Genomic DNA, 14723 nt, shown 5'->3' on the forward strand with positions numbered 1-14723 from the left:
AACATGCTATTGAGTAGTAGATCGAAAATCCATGGAATAACATCAAGAAACTGGCATAAACAACCCAAAATCAAAATCATTTAGAACCCTAATCAAAATCATCTACAATTCACAATTAAGAAACAACTCTGTTATTTTTAACTTGAAATCTTGTGAAAATGGCATAAGACTGACTTTGAATGCACATATCTCTCAATCTATAAATGGATTTGATGTGATTCAAATTGGAGGTGATATCTTATTCCAAGAGCTTACCAACAATAGGTTATATGCCCAATTCCGCTGAGAAACGAGAAAGTTATGGTTGTTTTACAAAAAATTGTCGGAACTGGAATTTTATCTCGCGCCAGATCGGGCGGGTTTTGGCCCGACCGGGCAGGAGCGCCCAGTCGGGCGGTTTGGCCCGGGCGACGCATTCTTTTTACGAGTTATTATAACTTTTACCCTAAGCTCATCAATCCGTCATTAGAGTTGTACTAGGAGATTATTGTAGGGCTATTTTTGGGTTTTCTTATGTTATAAAATAACTCTTTTGGTGATCATTGTTTGACACACAATTTAAGCCATTAAGATTCTAGGACTTCTTGTATATTCTCTTTTTTTTTCTCCATTATAATGTAGAAGCTCTCGAATCACCCACCTGTCAACATAGGTCTATTTTGATCGAACCACGTAAATCTTTGTGTCTGATTTGTTTATTTTCTTTCTAGTTCTTCTCATTCTTATTATTTCATTGACTTGTTCCGCATTAATCAAACGTTACACCACCCGTTTTGTAACAAACTGGTATCAGAGCAAGGTTTCAAGGTTTTAGGTGTTCATAGACGCGTTTGATTAAATTATGCCAATGAAATTCGACATTGAGAAATTCGATAGTCAAGTAAATTTTGGCCTATGGCAATTGAAGATGAAAGCCATGTTGCTTCAAAGTGGTTGTCACAAGGCTCTTAATGGTGCATCCAAAAAGCTTTCGGGTATAATAGATGATCTGTAAGAGGAGATCGATTTGAAGGCTCTTTCGGCTATTCAATCATGTCTTTCTAATGAACTCTTGAGAGAGGTTGTTAAGGAGACAACTGTTGCAGGTCTGTGGTTGAAGTTGGAGTCACTTTATATGACAAAGAGCGTGACCAACCATCTACTACTCAAAACTAGACTTCATAATCTCAATCTAGAAGAAGGCAAACTGCTTGAGTCTCATCTAGATAAATTCTTCTGTTATTATGGATTTGCAAAACATCGATGTTGAGATCGATGATGAGGATATGGCTATTAGATTGTTGTGTTCTTTACCGCCTTCGTATAAGCACTTTCGAGATACGTTATTGTATGGTACAGATGATTTGAGTTTGGAGGATTTTAAGGATGCCTTAACTCATAGAGATTTAATTGACAATGAGTTGGTTAATAAATCTAATAATAATAACTTCTGAACTAATGCTTTGGTTATTCATGGTGGAAATTTTTTTAGCAAAAGTAAAATTTGTAACTATTGTCATGTGAAGGGTCATGTCAAAGCCGATTGTTGGAAATTAAAAAAGAAAACAGGGGAAAAGTCCAATGAGGACCAATCCGCAAATATTTTCAACGATGTCTTAGATCATGATATTGCACTTTAGGGTTACAAGTTTTGGGGTTGCGGTTTCTACGATCTCTATGATTGGTGCCCTTTTGAGATCTTCTAGTGAAACAAGAAACCGTTTGAATTTTCTTATGGAGTCTTATGATAGATTGCTTGAGTTTATAATAAAGTAGTAATCTTGGTTATGCATTAGATTTTGTTCTAGTTATGCTATTTCCTTATCTCAATTTGGTACTTTTGTGTTTTATTAAGTACAATTGCAATTTAAAAATTATTGATGTAATTTAATTTTGTAGAATTGTTTAAGTTTGTTGCTGAGATGAAGAAGTGCTTTGAAGAGAGTTTGGTCATCAGGTTTTTCTACAACATCCTCCTCGTCATTTGGTTCTCCCAATTTGCCGTCTCCGACAATCTATATGCATTTAGAAATTTTTTTAATGTCCTTTAAATCTGAAGTAGAGGATCCTCTCTCCATGCACATATTTTAGTAAGTTTAAGCACATGACAAAAGTCTCACATGTATGAACTATTTATTGCAGAGGATACAATATCTTAGCTGGTCTACTTTCTTTGGGAAAAACTAGCAATGAATGTCTTACGCACCAGCAAAGACCATAATCCGACCACCAAATGGGATAGTAAGTTCGCAGGATTCAAGGACTAAATAATGTCATCATACTTTTGTCAAGATCGAATCTTCGAAGCAATATTTATGCATCATGGGCACTTCATCCCATATAATCAACTTCGTCTTGATAAGGAATGTTGTCAAGTTTGATCCTAGCTTAATACCTACACATGTTGAGTTCTCAGTAATAATTAAGGGAATTCTAAATCTTGAATGAGAAAATCTCCTTCGTGCAAGAAATAAAGATGCAATACCACTTGAAGCCACTGGTAAACGATCTCTCCCTTACGTCATATTATAACGCGTAATATTCTCCAAAGATATGTTTTTCCTATTCTCTGTGACCATATACGAAGAAGACACCTCCTTTACCTCTTGACAAAGCATTCATAATTTGATGAAAAACTTTATTTTGTTCGACATTCAAGCCTAAAAATAGTTAGTTGAACTCTTTGTGTACATGTCCCCTATCATAAGACAACTCATCCATATTATGAGCTTATTTTGACCTTCCATGCTCATAAAATCATCCAGAAAAGGCAACATGCTACCGTTACTTTGTAGCTTTGCCTCGATTTCAGCCAAGGCAAAGTTTTGCAATTCTTTATCGCTTAGTTGCAGGAGTGGAAAACAGAATTTTAATTAATACATAAAACCTAAAATTGTCCGAAAGAATAACACGTTCTAATTTATATAACGCATTAGGAAAAGATTATATATCTTCGTCGTGAAGAAGTGTGCTTGTAAAGTATATCATCAGGAAGAAGATGCTAAGTCTTTTGCCAAATTGTCTCAGGTTTTGACTGCAAGATAATAGTAGCATGCAAAAAAGATTGAGAAGATATACTCCTGATTCTCAAAAGCTCGCTTCCATTATCGCATCAACATACTCTAATCTACACTCTCTCTCTCTCTCTCTCTCTCTCTCTCTCTATATATAATATATATATATATATATATATATATATATATTATATATATATATATATATATATATATATATATATATATATATAGTGTACGTAAGTTGTTTATGTTAATTTTCTAGCATTTACCTCCCACACCAAACATAAAATAGTACTCCCTTTGACCTTTGTCCCATATTAGTTATTTTTGTTGTTTATTATTGAAAACTTGAAAATTATTTTGCGATATCCAAGAAAAGAAAATTTGACAAATAAAACGGAATGAGGAGATGCAACAAAACAAAGTCATTCAAAAGAGTTTCGTGAGGTCTTTTGCACATCAATAAACTTTATATATTGTTACTACCACTTTTAATGTCGAATAAACATTTATTATGGTACATTGTATTAAGCCTCAAAAGGTTTGACATTGATTTTATTATAGAGGCCCAATCATATTGCGAAATCCATGAAAGAAAGTCAACATAAGTCGAAGATTAATTCAATTCTTCAGGAGATAGAAGTCAAGCAAAGACGAAGAAATGGACCGTTAATAATATGATCATGGGACGATGCTACGTGAATATCAAGAACGTGCATACTTCAGCGCCAGAAAAACAGTTGTATTTGAATCAAAGATGATTCAAATCATTTCCCTCCAAAAGATGCATGAAAGTTATATGTAGCACATTGGTGTATAAATACAAGGGAGATGCTCAAGAAAAAGACAACAAACACAACACGCAATAACTTTCAACTTACTTTCTATCGTAGCCTTAGCCTAGTGAACGTAGGGAAAACTAGGTCGTTACTAACTCCCCTAGTGTCAAATAAAAAAACCTAACTAGACCACTAAACTAAGTAAAGTGGTGAGCAAGGGTCGAACCACAAGGATCGGAGGGTCTCACTAAGATAGAATCGCTAAGAGTAAGCTAAATCGAAGAAATGGTCAAGTTTTTGTTGAACTAAGCGATTAAAACTATTGGAGTCAAATTAGGAAAAAATACTAGGAATGGGAAATCACCGCAATCATAGATTCACATCCAACAACCAAGTAGAGATAAGGGGTTGACATGCATCGGGGATACGCAAAAGGGAATAAACAATCCTAAACACCTCTAAAATCGTTGTTAGGGAGTTTAGAGTCCTAATTATGGCAACAAAACCTATGTTTCGAGGCGTTATCACCTAACTAGGCCAAGCTAGGAATTGAAATCAAACCCAAGTTAATGCCAATCAACAAACGAATGTGCAACAACAAATCGATCATGAAGGTCATCCACATAAAAGTAAACCTTTAAATGGGCAACAAAGGATCAAAAGGTGATGGAGCTCACATCAACTTAGTCACCAATCAACACCAAAAATTGAAATTACACAAATCTCAAGCATAACCAACCCAATAAACTCTACTCATGCAAATAGGATGGAAACAATGATTGGGCTACTCCCAATCCTAGTTGATTAACTACTCACTATCCATTACACTACTAGACATTCTAATCATGGAGAAAATAGCAATAAATCACCAATCTAAAAATAGCAAAAATTCAACAAAAATCAATAATTTAAAAACAATCTAATAAATAAACAAGAAGAAACAAAGAGGAAAAGAAGAGTCTAATCTATATTAATAATTAAACATGAAGATTAAACTATGAAAATATGAAGCTAACAAAGTAGAAATGCATAAAAACAATGAGAAAGAAAGAAAGGATTGAGAGGATTACTAAGGAAACAAGAAAGTTCAAAGAAATTGTCACTTTTTCATTGATTTCCAATCTCCAAATTACACCTCTTGAGCCAAGTTTTCTCTCTCCTACACTAATAAGCAAGATTAGGGTTCTAAAAATCTGGATCCCTTCCTAAAAAGGGGGAGAGAGGTATTTATACCTCTCTCAATTACAGCCGTCGTAAAACAAAAGAAACTCGAAAAATAACCCAACGGTCAGGCGCCCGGGCGGGCGAGACAGGGCCCGGGCGGGCGACCACAGAGAGACCGGGCGGGCGGTTTAATGAGCCCGGGCGGTGCAGGGTAGTCAGGCCCGGGCTACCTTCTCGGACGTGCGCCATTTTTCACAGAGGAGGCAGAAAGTTTTGGGACTAATGAGCCCGGGCGGGCTACCACATAGCCCGGGCGGGCGGCTCAGCTCGGGCGAGCCCTCTTGAGCTCGGACGGGCTGCTTTGCTCGGGCGGTGTTTCAGCTTCCCGGGCGAGCTTCTTCCTCTTTGCTTCCCTTTCTTTGTTCCCCTCTAAACTTGTAAGAGCTTGAAATCCTACACACCAAAGATCAAATAGAAAAATGGGGGAGGGGGATGCAAATACACATACACGTACTAAGAGAGAATTAGATAGATAAAGAGGTGAAATTAGAGAGGAGAGAAACTAAAATGCAACATAAAACATATAAAATAGCCTAAAAAACTACCCTAAGAGTGAGATAAATCTCACTCATCAACTTCCCCCAAACTTGAGTGTTTGCTTGTCCTCAAGCAAAGTGCAAATAGACATAGAAAGGGTGGAAATGATACGAGGAGGATAGCAAGGCAAAGTTGCAAAAAGTAATTGCACTCAAACCGAAAAAAGAAAAAAAATGATACTATATACACTAACTCATTTTCGTAGGAATCACGGTCATCTTTAGCGCAAATGACAAGCCATTTAAACCCCAAAGTTGCCAATGAGGACGAGTAATGCTCTCGTAAGGGTTTTCTAAGAGTTTTGACCCATAACTCTAGATCTTAGAATGCAAGGCAAATCAAAAATAAACAAACTAAGGAAGAAAAATAAACTTTTAAGTGAGATAAAGAAGAAGCGAACACAAATGGATGCAAGGATTTCTAGACACTAAAAGTAAGCATGCTCAAAGATGTCCATAGGTTGATTAAAACATACCATACACTAAGCATAGAGAACTAGATAGAGCACATTTCCTCAAATTCTACAACCATACATACCGTGTTCTCTCAACTAGTTTCAAATTCGCCGTTCAAGGTAGCTTCTCTAAACTCCGAAGAATGGAGCCGATGAATGTAACAAGGAATGGAACAAGAGAAGGTTACTCGACATCTCGACATGGCACACTCGCTCAATAGGCTTGGATCCAATCTTCCGCCACCGACAATGACTCAACCCTCTAAGGTCAAAAGGACTTTTTAAGGGTGGTAACGTAGGCTAGGGGTAAAGGGTGTGAATAAATTTGGATAGTGGTGCTCAATCCTAATATAGTGAAGTTTCAATAGGAGCGAAAGAGCTATATAACCATAAATCACAAATCAACTCAACCATTTAGGGGTAGGATTCCCCCAAACTTATTCAAAAATATGACTATGAAGAACAATTTTTTTGGATTTTCTTTCCCCTTTTTTGTTTCTTCCTTTTTTTTTTCTCATGCCCCTTGCCTTCCTTGACTTTAGATGGCCTTTTTGTTTTTTCTTTTCTAAGGGTTTGCAATTGCATTTATTTCAAAATATACAAAAATTTCCACTATACCACAAGAATCTCATATTTCTTCTTCGTCTATTCTTTTCTTTTCTTTTCACTTTTTCCCCCTTTTTTTTTCAAGCAACACTCAAGACAATCGCTCTAACTTCACTATTCACTACAAGGGTGAAAAATAAAATAAGGAGGTAATTGGCTTGTATAGGGGGTAACAAAAGAAAAGGACAAGGCTCAAAGGGCTAAGAGAAAGGGCAAATGCAAATAAAAACAAAATCAAGAAAAAGAAAGTAAGAATAAAGAGCCTAGAACTAAAATAAAAAAATAAAAAAAATAAAATAAAAGGTCACCGAAATGAACGCCTTTATCTTTCCCTAGAGTGGCTCGGTCGCGATCTTGGATAGATTAGAGTCAAGTTCTCCATAAAAGTATGCAATGTCGAGGATCCATGCACTCAAGGTAGATGTTGGGGCCTTTTTAAAGTTCTCACATGGGCTTATCAAGCAAATACCACCTTTTAGGTTTCAAATCACTAGGGAGAACAACACCATCATACCACAATCCATGAATTAAGGTTTTTGTGCTCTTAAAAAGTTCTAACCACTACCTTAATATAGAATATCCTAAAATCAACCATAAACATCTCAAAGCATGCGGACTTCTAGCATCTAGTAATAAAAGCATTCAAAAGAGTGAAGTTTTGAAGATTGTTCTTACTCAAGAGCAAAATAAACAAAAAGAAAGGAAGAGATTTGCCTTGATTCATATTTTTTTTTTCTTTTTATTTTATTTTATTAGAGACACATCATCAAACTCAAGCATCATTCATCAAATATTCACACTAAACATCAAACATCCTAACCCTCATAATTAAGTACACCCCAAAAATGAAACTTATCCTCTAGACACTTACACTAAATCATTCACAACCCTTTTAACATACCCGCCTTTTCAATAATGGGCTAGAACAACCCCCCCAAACTTAGCAAAAACACCGTCCTCGGTGTTCCAAAGATAGACATAGGGGGGAGGGCGAGGGAAATATGACAACGATCCTAATCCTCAACGATCGGGTCATCGCCCGGTAGTTGGGAAGGTGGAGGACCATGGGGGGGCCAACCCCCATCAAATGTAGGATCGTCGAAAGGGTAGGAAGGATCGCCCCTTGGATCGGTCCCACACGACACCATGTAGTCGTATGGTGGTGGTCGAGGGGGCCAAAAGGGGTAGGTCGGTTGGCCATTGTTCCACCCCGGAACCGATCCATATTGGGGCGGCATGTTGGGGTAGTTGACAAATGGCTCAACTAGACCTTGCTCCACATGATAATGAAATATTTTGTTTGGTTGGAGCATGATAGTGTCAATGTCTTGTCTCATCCTTTGGTATTGGTCATTGAGCTGACCAAACCCTTGGGATTGAGACAATGCAAGGTTGGCTAGGTGAGCCTCTATTGAAGACATGTCAAAAGAGGGCTCACCTTGGCCGGAGGAGGAGGAGCCGACACGAGAAGAATGAGGGTCGGCTCGAAGAGGAGGGTGTCGTGGAGGTGGAGCATCATCACCACCTCCTTGGGGTTCTTGCGGCCTTTGATCCCCAATAGTTCGATCAATGTAGTAGGGATTAGGCGCGTTTCTCCTGAGAGAAGTGATAGAGGGGTTAGGAAGGCGGCACCATGAAGTTTTCTCCGATCCCACCAAAAGAATGTAAGGACGGGTGTTGTGTTGAGATTCACGGATGAAGTTCATGGTCCGCAATTGCTTGATATTTAGGTGAATATCGTTAGAGATAGGGGAGAGGGTGGCAAGCTCATCACCAAGACCAAAATGAAGGGCAATTAGTGTGATCATACCCCCCATAACAATGCCGGAGCAGTGCGGAGTACCGTCCCGGTGTTGTATCATGCGGGCTACAAAATGTTCGGCAAAGTTGATGGGGGGTGGGCCTTGGTGTTCTTGAGTGCACAACCAAAGGGCCGGCATTTCATGCTCACTTGCCGCGCCTACTTCTGACCGGCCATAGACCGCATATACCATCATGTGACGATGCACGTAGCGCATTGCAAGATGGATGATGGAGGATGATTTCTCATGACTCCGGTCAAAGTAGTCGCGAGAATCGGTAATGCGGGCCCAAAAACTCTCCAAATTATAGCCGTCGAGGGTGTGCAAATCCGTTCCCGTAGAGGAATTAGGGTCCCACCCAAAACAAGTATTTAAATCCTCAAAGGACATATCATAGTCCGCATTGAAGAGACGAAAACGAATTAGAGTTTCGTCCGTCTCATCATCGGTGTCACGTGATAATGTACTTAAGAATTCACTTACAAGTGATGGGTAAGTGGGAGCGGATTTGCCAAGAAATGAGGTCCAACCAATTCGAGCACATAGCAAACGCACATCTTCATCAATGCCCAAAGTAGTGCATGACGTTGATGGTAAAATTTTGTAGGTTTATAATCGCGTTTGATATGTGTTCGAAATAGGTTTTTCTCGGCGGCGCTTTAAGATTGATATTAAATTTCCTCCACGGTTGGGAGGAGTCTTGTTGATGGGAATTGGTGGTTGCATCTTGAGTTGCGTTAGATTTTCGACTTTTAGACGCCTTGACATTGTTATGAAGAGCGAAAATTAAAAATTTTCGTTGAACTACAATGTGAAGGTCGTTTAATAGTGAAGCTAACTCCCAAATTACAATCACTAATTAACTCAACAAGTATAATATCACACTTACAAAGCTAAACAAAAACACAAACACCAATTCACCAATCTCTAATACAATTCCAACTAATCCACAAGTAAAACACACATAACCAACTATTATTGCTCAACTAGAAGTAAAACTATAAAAAGATAAAAAATTAAGAAGAACTCAACTAGAAATTCACCCACAACTAATACCATAATCAAATTACAACTAATTCCACAATCAAGTCACAAAAAATTATCCAATATGACAAAATAACCTCTACTAAACAGCTATCCTACACCACAATCAAAGGGGAGCAATAATAATGGGAAGAACTAAAGTGTATGTATCTAGGAGAAAAAGAAATAAAAATCAACAAGAGTTAGAGAAATTCGTTACCAACAATGGAGAAATTCCTTTAAGCCTTGCAGAATCTTGTTCTTTTGTTCCAAAATATGATGTTCTTTGACCCTTGAAGCTTCCTTTGATGTTAATGGAGGAGAGAGAAACTTGAGGTTCTGGGGTTTGTGAAAGAGTGGGAATTAGTGAGTTAAAGAGTGAAATTTGTTGGGGTTTTTGAAGAAAAGAAGGAAAAAGTGTTGATTTTGTGTTTTAAATGAGTGGATTTGATGGAGAAATGAAGATTTTAGGAGTTGAAGAATGAGAGTTTGAGGGTTTTTGAGTGTAAGATGAGTGAGAGAGTGAGGAAGATGAGTGTAGAGAAGAAGAAAGAGAAAAGGGAAAGGAAAAGAAAGAGAAAAGGGCTCGTTTTTTTTTTCGGCTGCCGCACATGGCCCGGGCGGGCGCCTGGTAGCCCGGGCGGGCTTGACAAGAAAAACCGGGCGAGCTGGGAAAACAGCCCGGGCGGTGCAGGGTGAGCACGCTCGGGCTTGTGGACCGGGCGGGGGGCACGTTTTTTCACTCTTGGCAGAAGGTCCCCAAGATTGTGAGCCCGGGCGGGCGAGACTTCAGCCCGGGCGGGCTGTATAGACCGGGCGGTCGTGCTATAGCTCGGGCGAGCGTCGCCTTTTTCCCTCTTTGGCAGAATGTTCCAGAGTTGTGTCACCCGGACGAACGAGCTCCCAGCCCGGGCGGGCGGAGTAGCTCGGGCGGTCCTTCAAAGACTCGGTCGGGCCACAGTTTTTTTTCCTTTTGGACAGAATGTCCAAACTTTGGACAACCCGGGCGGGTGAGCCTTCAGCCCGGGCGAGCTTAAACTCTTCGCCATTTCCCTATTGCTGCTGCTGCCTTTTTTTTTTTCAGTACCTAAAAACAATAAAACAAGAGTTGGTTAGAAAAATTACCAAAAATAATAGAAATAAAATAAAATGAAAAAGAAGTAATAAAAAAAGGATAGAAGGAAATTTGGGTTGCCTCCCAAAAAGCGCTTGTTTTAAGGTCTTTAGCTTGACCATGATAGAAGTATGCTTCATGTTGTAGGAGGGAAAGTGAAGTCCCCAAGGATGGTGGTAGAGATAGCTCTAACGAATGCATCGCCATAATATATCTTCAATCGGTACCCATTAACCTTGAATGGGCTTTGGCTTGGACAAGAGATGGAGACCGAGCCATAAGGAAAGACTTCCTTCACTTCATATGGGCCACTCCATCTTGATTTGAGCTTTCCGGGAAAAAGCTTCAATCTTGAGTTGTAAAGGAGGACTTGGTCACCAACATGAAACTCCTTTCTATTAATGTGCTTGTCATGCCAATCTTTGCTCCTAGCTTTATAGATGCTTGCACAATCATAAGCATCCATGCGAAGCTCTTCAAGCTCATTAAGGTCAAGGAGTCTTCTTTCACCCGCACTCTTCAAATCAAAGTTTATAGCCTTGATTGCCCAATGAGTTTTATGCTCAAGCTCCACCGGAAGGTGACAAGACTTCCCATACACCAACTTGTATGGAGTCGTGCCAATGGGGGTCTTGAAGGCGGTGCGATATGCCCACAATGCATCATCAAGTTTGAGTGACCAATCCTTCCTATTCTTATCCACGGTCTTCTCTAGAATCAACTTGATCTCTCTATTTGACACTTCGGCTTGCCCACTAGTTTGAGGGTGATAAGAGAGACCAACCCTGTGGTGAACTCCATATTTAGCTAAGAGAGCTTGGAAAGATTTCTTAGCAAAATGAGAACCACCATCGCTAATAATGGCCTTGAACTTTCCCACTCTAAGGGGGACATCTTCTAACTTTCCTATGGGCATCTTAACCGATCTATCGGCCAATTGAAGTGAAATGTGAGTGGGCTTCAATTCTCCTAAGTTCAACCTTTTGCAAACGGAGTGTGGCATCAAGCTAACACTAGCTCCCAAGTCACATAAAGCTCGGTCAATGGTCATGTCACCAATAGCACATGGTATATCAAAACTTCCGGGGTCCTTCAACTTAGTGGGCAACTTGTTTTGAATTATAGCACTACAATTCTCGGTCAAGTTAATGGTGTCCACACTATCTAAGGCTCTTTTTTTAGATAGAATCTCTTTTAAGAACTTAGCATAAGTTGGCATTTGTTTTAGTGCTTCGGTGAATGGGATATTAACATGGAGCTTTTTCAAGACCTCAAGGAACTTAGCAAATTGATCATCAAGCTTAGAAGTAGCAAACCTACTTGGGTAGGGGAGTTTTGCTACATAAGGAGGAGGGGTGCTTGTGACTAGCTCATCATCTTTGGCTTTTGGTGGTGGTGTAGGGGGGTCATCATCTTTCTCATCTTCATCATTAATCAAGTTATTAGTCAATTGATTGTCATCTTTCTTTACCTTACCCCCATTTACACACACATCCCCCAATTGTCTACCACTCCTAGTGATTATAGCATGGGCTTGTTCATTGGGATTTACACCTTGACTAGGAAGTTGGGTAGTGGGAGCACTCTTCATAGAACCCGCCATTTGAGCTAATTGAGTTTCAAGCATTTTATTATGAACTTGCATTTGTTTTATGCTCTCTCTCAACTCACTAGTCTCTTTAGCTTGATTGGTCATGAAAGTTTGCATCATACTCTCTAGATTAGTGGTGGTGGTAGGCGGTCCCAATTGAAGAGGTGCTTGTGGAGGGGAGTTATAATTAGGCCTTTGATTTCCTTGAAAACTCGGGGGAGGTCTAGCATTTGAATATTGGCCTTGATTAGGATACGAACCACGGAATTGACCTTGGTTGTATCCATGTTGGCCTTGGTTTTGATTAACATGTTGACCCACATTTTGAAATCCATTTTGATTAGAGCTTTGACCTTGATTTCTCTACCCAAAATTCGGATTATGACGCCAACCCGGATTAAAGGTGTTGGAATATGGGTCAAATTTTTGATTTAAGGCATTGACTTGTTCCATGGAGGAGGGAGAAGTGGTGTTAGAGTCCACAAAGTTGCATTGGGAAGAATAGTGGTCATATGCTCCACAAGTATCATAAAACAATAAATGCATGGGCATGTTAGTATGACCGGAATGAGGGGTGTTCTCATAACTATTCACATGAGACATGTTAGGAGGGGGACATGAGTTGGGGTTTTGGGAGTGACCAAGCATGGAAACATTAGATGAGGAGGGGGACATAGTAGAGGATTTTAATTGATTAACTAAAGCATCTACTTTAGAAGTAAGTAAATCAATGCTATCAACTTCATACCTTCCACCTCTCTTGGAGGTTGAAGCGCGCTCCCCTTTGTTCCAATCTCGGTCATTTTGAACCACATGTTCAATTGCTTGAAGAGATTCATCCGCCCCTTTCATCATTATGGGTCCACCCGCCCCCGCGTTTAGACTCATTTTGTTGTGAGAAGAAAGCCCATTGTAGAAGCAATGGAGTTGCATCTCTTTTCCCATGTCATGGTGTGGACACTCCCTCAAGAGGCCTTTGAATCTCTCCCATGCTTCATTTAGACTCTCACCTTCTTTATCGTTGAATGTCACAATTCTAGCTCTCATTTCGGCCGTCTTTTGCAATGAATAAAATTGACCCAAGAAAGCTTTGGTGACTTCTTCCCATGTGGTGAGCGAATTAGGAGGTAAATCCATGAGCCAACGTGATCCTTCATTTCTTAAAGAGAACTTGAACATGCTTAGACGGATGAAGTCTTGTGTGACTCCATTGTGCTTCACCGTTGAGCAAAACTCAAGAAATTTCCTCAAATGCTCCCGAGGACACTCATGGCAACTACCCCCAAATTGATTTTCGAGATGAGTTGAATGAAAGCCGGTTTGAACTCAAAATCATTTGCTTGTGTGGTGGGTGCAACAATGGCACTTGTTGGAGTATATGCCATAGGAGCACCATAGTCTCTCAAACTCCGGTTGTTTAGGTCCCCCATTTCTTGATCAAATTCCTCGTGACTAGAGGAACTTGTAGAACTTCGAGGACTTTCAATGGTGGCGGTAGAATGCGATTGCTCTTGCACTCTCCGACCTCTCAACCCTCTTCTTATAGCTTTTACGGTTCTCTCAAGCTCCCTATCAAATGGAATAAGAGGCAAGGCACGATTGCTTCTTGGCATACAAGACCACAAGGCTCAAGAGGGGTACTCAAACAACTTAGCAATCAAAGGACACCAACACACAAACAACAAAAGAACAAGAAAAGGAAAATAAGATTTAGACTCACAAGCAAAACTACTACTCAATGAAAATACGCCGATCCCTGGCAACGGCGCCAATTTGAACGTAGGGAAAACTAGGTCGTTACTAACTCCCCTAGTGTCAAATAAAAAAAACCTAACTAGACCACTAAACTAAGTAAAGTGGTAAGCAAGGGTCGAACCACAAGGATCGGAGGGTCTCACTAAGATAGAATCGCTAAGAGTAAGCTAAATCGAAGAAATGGTCAAGTTTTTGTTGAACTAAGCGATTAAAACTATTGGAGTCAAATTAGGAAAGAATACTAGGAATGGGAAATCACCGCAATCATAGATTCACATCCAACAACCAAGTAGAGATAAGGGGGTTGACATGCATCGGGGATACGCAAAAGGGAATAAACAATCCTAAACACCTCTAAAATCGTTGTTAGGGAGTTTAGAGTCCTAATTATGGCAACAAAACCTATGTTTCGAGGCGTTATCACCTAACTAGGCTAAGCTAGGAATTGAAATCAAACCCAAGTTAATGCCAATCAACAAACGAATGTGCAACAACAAATCGATCATGAAGGTCATCCACATAAAAGTAAACCTTTAAATGGGCAACAAAGGATCAAAAGGTGATGGAGCTCACATCAACTTAGTCACCAATCAACACCAAAAATTGAAATTACACAAATCTCAAGCATAACCAACCCAATAAACTCTACTCATGCAAATAGGATGGAAACAATGATTGGGCTACTCCCAATCCTAGTTGATTAACTACTCACTATCCATTACACTACTAGACATTCTAATCATGGAGAAAATAGCAATAAATCACCAATCTAAAAATAGCAAAAATTCAACAAAAATCAATAATTTAAAACAATCTAATAAATAAACAAGAAGAAACAAAGA

General features: G+C 39.5%; 1 non-coding gene across 1 annotated transcript; it reads left to right on the top strand.

Moving 5' to 3' along the window:
* Positions 1–13069: 13069 nt before the first annotated feature.
* Positions 13070–13176, top strand: LOC125498045 (small nucleolar RNA R71). Its single transcript, XR_007274813.1, has one exon. It is a non-coding gene; the product is annotated as a small nucleolar RNA R71 (small nucleolar RNA).
* Positions 13177–14723: the final 1547 nt, after the last annotated feature.

This window comes from Beta vulgaris, chromosome 5 (genome assembly GCF_026745355.1).
Source record: "Beta vulgaris subsp. vulgaris cultivar EL10 chromosome 5, EL10.2, whole genome shotgun sequence".
NCBI classification, from domain to species: domain Eukaryota; kingdom Viridiplantae; phylum Streptophyta; class Magnoliopsida; order Caryophyllales; family Amaranthaceae; genus Beta; species Beta vulgaris.